Source organism: Cervus elaphus, chromosome 13 (assembly GCF_910594005.1).
Source record: "Cervus elaphus chromosome 13, mCerEla1.1, whole genome shotgun sequence".
NCBI lineage: Eukaryota > Metazoa > Chordata > Mammalia > Artiodactyla > Cervidae > Cervus > Cervus elaphus.
In genome coordinates, this window is record NC_057827.1 from 40,940,324 (window position 1) to 40,947,538 (window position 7,215).

Consider the following 7,215-nt stretch of genomic DNA (forward strand, 5'->3'; position numbering starts at 1 on the left):
TGTGGTAGGCAGTGGTCAAGCATGCGGAGGAGGATGGTGGCAGGGTGGGTCGAGATCTGAGAATGAAGTCTCTATGGCAGTTCAAGTTGTATGTTTTTTTTTTTCTTATCAAAACTTCCCTATCTAACTTTTTCCCTATCAAAAGCTCTTAGAATTTGGGAATTAGGGAGAACTCTTCACCTACTGGAGAACATGCACAAATATTAATGTACATATATATACATATATATGTGTACATATATATATATATATATATATATATATATATATATATATATATATATATGAAGAGCAATCTTGATAGAGTACAGAGCATTGACTATGGTGGGGAGGAGTGAAGAGAACAGTGAGAATGTTTATGGCGATGTATAGAGAAGAGGCTCTGAAGGCCTGAATATAAGCAGTGACAATGAGTTTGGGGGAAAAAAATGTAATATTTCATTCATTTACTCAACTTATTGAGAGTGAGTCTAATATAAGCTATTCACTATACTGGGCAATAGGATACAATTTTGAATATAATACATGAGTTGTTTACTCTGAGATATTTGGAAGGTAGATATTTCAGGTCCTAGTAATAGCGAAAGAGAGTATGGGTATGGGTTGGGGGGAAGAATTAGAAAAATAAAACAGGAAATAATTTACAATTAAATAAATTATAATTTTTAACAATGCACTAATGACAGAAAAAGACTTCCCAGGTGGCGCTAGTGGCAAAGAGCCCACCTGCAAATGCAGGAGACACTAGAGACGCGAGTTGGATCCCTGGGTCAGGAAGACTTCCTGGAGGAGGGTTCTTGCCAGGAGAATCCCATGGACAGGGGAGCTTACCAAGCTACGGTCCACGGGGTCACAAAGAGTCAGACACAACTGAAGCAACTTATCACAGTTGCACACAATGACAGAAAAATGGGCCTTAAGAGAAAGAGGAAACAGTTGACTTAGGCATGTTTAATGTATTTGTGTGCCACATGGAGAAATGTCATTTCTAGCATACAGTTTTAGTATGACAGTTTTTAGTCCAACAAAATGAGTGGAGATAGCTTACATTTGGGAGATGATGTACTGAATTATGGGAATGGAAGGAAATCACCTTGGGGAAAATATAGGAAGAGAAAAACCTGAGGGCTATAAGCAGATGCCCAAGAGAAGGCCATCATTGAGGGGGGTATGCTATACAGGGAGAGGGGGGAAAAATGGTTAAAATGGTATGAAGTAGCCAAAAAGGAGTCTTATGATAGATGTCTAGGAAAGAGTTGGAAAAATATGAAATATTCACCAGGGACCAATGTTAGAGTGAGAAATATTACAGTAAAGAAAAAAGGTGAGATTAGTTCTGGACAATTAATAAACCGTTAGTTTCTTTAGCAAAAACATGTTTAGAATAAAGCAAGAGTGGAAGAACTCAGAATTTAATTTGTTGAGGAGTCAGTGAGCATTTAGACAGTTGAATGAGAAAGGAATAAATAAATATGATAGTAGATTAAGAATCAAAGGGGTGTTTTGTGTGCTTGTTTTGTTTTTGCTTTCATAGGAGAATCTAGCCTTTTAATTTCTTTCTTTTCTTTTTTTTTAGCTAGGGAAGCCAGAGGAGATTGCAGCTATCAAAAAGAGGGGATATAATTAACTAGGCAAGATCTCAGAGGGAAGACTGAAAAACATAAAGCCCAATGGATCAGGAGTAGAAAGAAGAAAATCATCCTTTATTTGACAAAAGGAAGCATTTCAGGTTGATCATTCTAGTGTCATTTTAATCTAAAATGTATAGAAACCTTATTGAGAGAAAAAAATATTAAAATGTTCTTCTTTTAAAATGTTCATAGGCTGCTGACATCCTATTTCAGTTATATAATTAAATTACATTTATAACAATGGACATAGGCTGTGTCTATGCTGAGCCCTTATATAAACTCTCCAAAATACAGGGATAATTTTTAATATTAATATATATAGACTAGAACTCCATACAAGCAGAGTTTTAATTAGCTGCTAATGAAAATCTATGTCCACACCTCCCACATACTACTTTTAAATATATGATAATCTTAGTACTAATAGGAGAGTGGGAGAAATATACAATATACAATATTGTATACAATACACATGTATACATGTGTATGAGAAATATACAATATGTTGATTCTATCTTATAAAACCTAGTGTAGCAACAACAGAGCTAGGAACTTTGACACTTGTGTATTTAATGAAAGTCTTTTGGTTTCAAGAAAATTTGGGAAAATCTCCCTCATGTTAATTGAACTTTTTCAAGTGATTACACTGAAAAGCGGTTAGATGTGGCTGTAAAAACACAAATCTCATCATGTAACAACAACACTAAATTCTCACGAGTTTCAGAATTTTGATATTATAGCATGTGCAGACATTAGCCACATTAATAATGGCTTCTGAGTAGATCTACTGTCTCTATTTCTCCTTATTTTGCTTTTCTTCCTTTCTTTTCTTTCAGTGCATGCATTTTGTTGCTTAAGCTAACTTTTGAAACCAGTGAAATATATAAATGAATAAAAAACATGTCCATATCAGTTTTGCATTCACTTAATAAATGCAGAATAGTTCCTTCAAGGATGCATAGGGAATCAGAGCAACAGCCGCCTCTGAGAAAGCAAAAATACCAGTGAAGCAGATGAAAGCTCTGGGCATCTCCCAAGCAGGGCGACCATTTGAGTTAAATGTGTCCATGACTCTGGAAGGTATGGGCTGGGCGCTGTGGCAGAGACAACAGAGGAGAGAGGACCCTTTGAATTTTGGCCCCAGCTCTGGAAGGGGGCAGAAACCTGGTATATTCCTGTGGAGCAACTGTCCCTCTTCACTTACACAGCACCCCTCCTGGTAGAGCCTCTCATGAAGAAACAGCATATCATAGTAAGAACATCCTATGCTATCAAAGGGTGGATGGAGAATGGGTCCCCTCAGCCCACTTCTGCCAAGGCTCTCATTTTGACTAAGCAGTGTGCCTATTTGCATCAGAGGAGTACCTGTCTGCCAGCCTACTGTCTCTAGAACTACAGGTTCTACTAGGCTCTTCCAGTGCCCCCACCTGTATTCCTATGGCAGCCTCTGTAGTCTGTAGAGAGGGGACATTCCCACTGAGTGGGACATTCCACAAATGAGTTTAGTCAGGGCAACCCATGCATGTGAACTGCAGTCACTATTCAGCCCAACACTGACACCATCTGGGTGAAAAGAGGAATGAAGTGAAGCAGCCAGTGGACTGAACCCTGAGGTTTGCCTGGTGATCACTCAGGAGACGTGGCCATTAGACCTTTGTGCTGAGAGTTGGGCTGTCTTCAGAACACAAGTGAACGCGGTGAGTAGCCTGACTCCCAGCCTAGAGGACTTAATAAATCAGTGGTTCAGATCCAGCGTGGAAAAAATTGTTACTTATTTTGGGAATTATTATCTTAATCTTGTTTTTTCTCTTGCATGTGCCTGCAGGACAACCAGATAGCCCAGTGAGCCACCTCCACGGAAGTAAAACCTGCTGACTTCTCAGGGCACTGTATGGAAGGCGGGGCACGTACGCTTGTAAGAGCTGGTCGCCAGGGGTGGGATGATGGAGGAGATCATCAAAAAGACATGGCCAACAGCTGGTTGATCCTGTAGGAGGAGCCGGGCAATAATCGGAGGCTCCTTACCCGCTCCTGTGTCCTTAAGATGTATGCTCTGCACCAGGAACTACTTCAGGGAGGCAGCCTTGAGAGAATACTGTGTTACTGAGACCTTCTGGACCGTGGAGGAGACTGAACACTCTTAAGGCCTCCATATAAACTCTTAAGATTCTGTCGGGCACGTGTAGTGACCTACTCCTCTTGCGGCCACCCAAAACAAGCCTCATATGTAAGTTCCCTCGTTTATTAAAACTGTCTCCTGGTTACGAATCTGGAGTGTCCCCCTCTTCTTTCCCTCCTGTCTTCTTGCCTTTCACACACATGAATCAGTTGTGAATTTCACCTCGAAAATCTGAGTTGCTAATCCCACCAGGTCAAAGCTGTACAGGGCTCCCTTTCCTTGGGCACCCCAAGGATACTGTAAACATAGGATAAAAAGAAGCACCTTGAATAGAGGATTGCAAACAGCATTGCAGCAATGGCCCCTAAGGTCATGGCCTTCATATTGGAAAGCTTCTACGTCTTTAGTCTTGCTTCAATAATCTTTGTCAGCATAATAGTCTCCAAGAAAACCTCTGCCTCCAAGGAATGTTTTGTTTGTTGATTTGTAACATTTGGGGCTGCTCCAGGTGTAAATTGATAACCCACTCAGTCGGTATCAGGAGCAACAATCGAAAATCTTCCCCAGCAATTGCCAATATAGTAATTGCGTTGCAAACGCGGGGTGAGGAGCGTAGTTGCTCGGAGCATGCGCGGCTGAGATTCCACGGGGGCGCCCAGAGCTGTGCGGAGGGAGGGCGGTATGGGCCAGGCTACCCTCCCTGGCATCTGTCGTCTGGTTAGACTCCAGCCGGAGCCATTTCTAACTGCTTTCGGATCAGAATCTTCTCTGGAGAATCTGAATCGCCTCAGATAACAATTCCCCAAGTTTCCGCTTGGTATTCTCTAAACTGTCCATTCACCAGGATTTAGAGGTAAGTGATGCATGTGTATGAAGAATTTTGTCTGGTATTTCGGTGGCATATTTTTATTTATGGAAAGCCTCTGCTGTGAAAGTTAGTTCCAGCACGCCTGGAATGTTTTGGTGAAATGAGACGGACCAAGACAGTGTTGACTCCTAGTCAAGGCTGAATTGTAGTGATTTAATAGCGATGCTTTTTGGCCATGGTGAGTTTCTGGTGCTTTATCGAGGCGTGTGAGGCGTCGTTTATGGATAGCAGTGAGGATGGTTTACACCTGGTGTAAGTGAGACCCTCGAAGGGTTCTGCCGCGGGCTGGTTACCTCACAGGAATATGCCTAGACTAGGGCCCCGGGTTTTTAGTTGCTCTCTGCCTACTGGGTGGTTTGGGGTTTGAGAAAGTGTGTCCAGGGCAGTCCTGCAGGTGGAGGAAGGTCGGAAGGAGTACCTGTCTTCTGACCTGTGCTGTGAGGCAGCCTTTCCTTGAGATGCGTTTCCTGACCTCAATGCCACTGCTTTTTTGTATTCTTTCCTGGCTGTAACATATAGATTCTGAAGCGTTATAATGCGAGTTCTGAGAGAGCTTTTTAGCAACTGAAACTTGTCTGATTGCCACCATTAGTAAAGCCTCCAACAAGAAAAACGAAGAACAAAAATAAGTAAACCAAAAAAGTCAGAACCTGAGGGAATGCGGAAGGAAAAAAAAATCTCTAACTCATATCCTCAAGAAGAAAAGGTATTTACTTATTGTGTACAAAATGATAGATTTAAAGGTTACTTGAAAAAAGTTGGAAGAGAGAGGAAACCTAAAAAGCAGAAAAAATGCAAAGCAATGGAAAATAGAGAAAAGATCCATATGTTTAAATATTGTCTAATGGAAGTTTTAGAAAATCACAGAAAATGAGGTGGGGGAAAATTGACAAAGAAATAATTCATGAAGTCCCTAGAACAGGGAAAAAAAAAAAAAAAGCTCTATATTGAAAAGTCATTCACTAAGTACCAGCCCCATGAATTAAAATGGCCCCAACCAAAATATACCATTATCATGCAATTTTGTAATATCAGAAATAGGGAGAAAAGTTTTCACAGGGAAAAAAGAAAACACACCAAAACCTCAGACTGTGTGATTGTAGAATTCAAGCATTACAGAAAAAAAAAAAAAATCTAAAATATTTCTGAAGAAATTTTTTAAAGTTATTTACAAAGACTGACTTAAAAAATTAGAAAATTACAAAAATTTCAAAACATGTCTATATTTGTAAGTCTTGGGCATAGGCATATGTCTCCCTATGTATATCAAGATTCTTTTTCATGATATGAAGAGAGGTGTTATATAGTTGTTTTAGCGAGTGTGTGTTGTGAGTATGGAATGCTTCATGAATTTGCATGTCAGCTTTGTGTGGGGCATGCTAATCTCTGTATCATTCCAATTTTAGTATATGTGCTGCTGAAGGAAGTACACATTTAGGATTGTGATTAATATAAATACTAATAACTAAAATAATCAGAAAAATTATTTAAGTATTGCAAATAGTGATCACATATTACTTCAGTAGGAGAGACAACAAATCTTTCTAAATCACTAGGTACCTTGTGTTTGATCTAAGGGCGCTAGAAAGTAAAATGTTGATGTATTGACCATTATTTAAGTGTTAGATGTTTAGAAAATATTAAGCATTTTATTTTTTAAAAGGTAAATTGTGGAAATTTACTATTTTGATTACTGCAGCAAATGATAATGACTGGGTATCATCCCTGATAATCACTAGTTTTTATGTAACAATGAAATATAGTTACCAAAGAACAGCCATTATAAAAAGCAAAACTTGAGTAAATGTATTTAGCATTTTATCCCTTGATTAATTCCTATGTTAGGCAGTCTTAGTCCCAGTGTGCCAAAAAATTTAGCCTCTACATTTCCAAACAACATTTTGATAGGCACTGTGGATATTCTGGTTTGTATTCCTTCTCAAAGAAAGTTCTTGCTTCCCTTTCCTTCTCTTTTACATTGCATGGTATGCACTTTGGTAGCAGGGAATGGAGGAGAGAATATGTTTCTTTGCTATTAATATAGAAGAGACTTTCATAAACACTGTTTCTATGGCCATAGCGCCTGGGCTTGTGCTGGTGTGTGTGTGTTAACCTCATCAACCTTTAATCCTTAACTGTGCTATAGGAGATTATTGAGATTTCTTTTTATAACCTCATGGAAGAGATTTTTGAAGAAGGGATAATTTTTATTTACTGCATGCAGCACAGCCCAGTAAATAAACTGTACACAGATATAGTTTATTGTATAAAAAAGAAGTCTATCCAGAGCAAAGATAACTACATTTGCATGCTCAGCACTAATCCCTCATGCTTTTTGTATTTGTGCCAAAGTACTTTTGGTAATATTAATTGAAAGGGAACCACATGGTATTTTAAATAGAGTCATGGGAGTTTGTCCCATTATACAGCTGAGTAACTATACAAAACATCCATCAGTACTGACCACAACATCGAATATTGCATCATGGCATCAAACCAAGACATTACGTTTATCTAATCATTGACTTCACATTTATCTCAATCTATTTCAAGACAAGAAATGAAATGCTTGCTGCAAAATTACATTTCCAGCAATT

The 7,215-nt window shown here is 39.1% G+C and overlaps 1 non-coding gene across 1 annotated transcript; it reads right to left on the reverse strand.

Annotated features, from left to right (window-relative positions):
- Positions 1-5,946: 5,946 nt before the first annotated feature.
- Positions 5,947-6,048, reverse strand: LOC122707086. The gene has a single exon (XR_006344613.1). It is a non-coding gene; the product is annotated as a U6 spliceosomal RNA (small nuclear RNA).
- Positions 6,049-7,215: the final 1,167 nt, after the last annotated feature.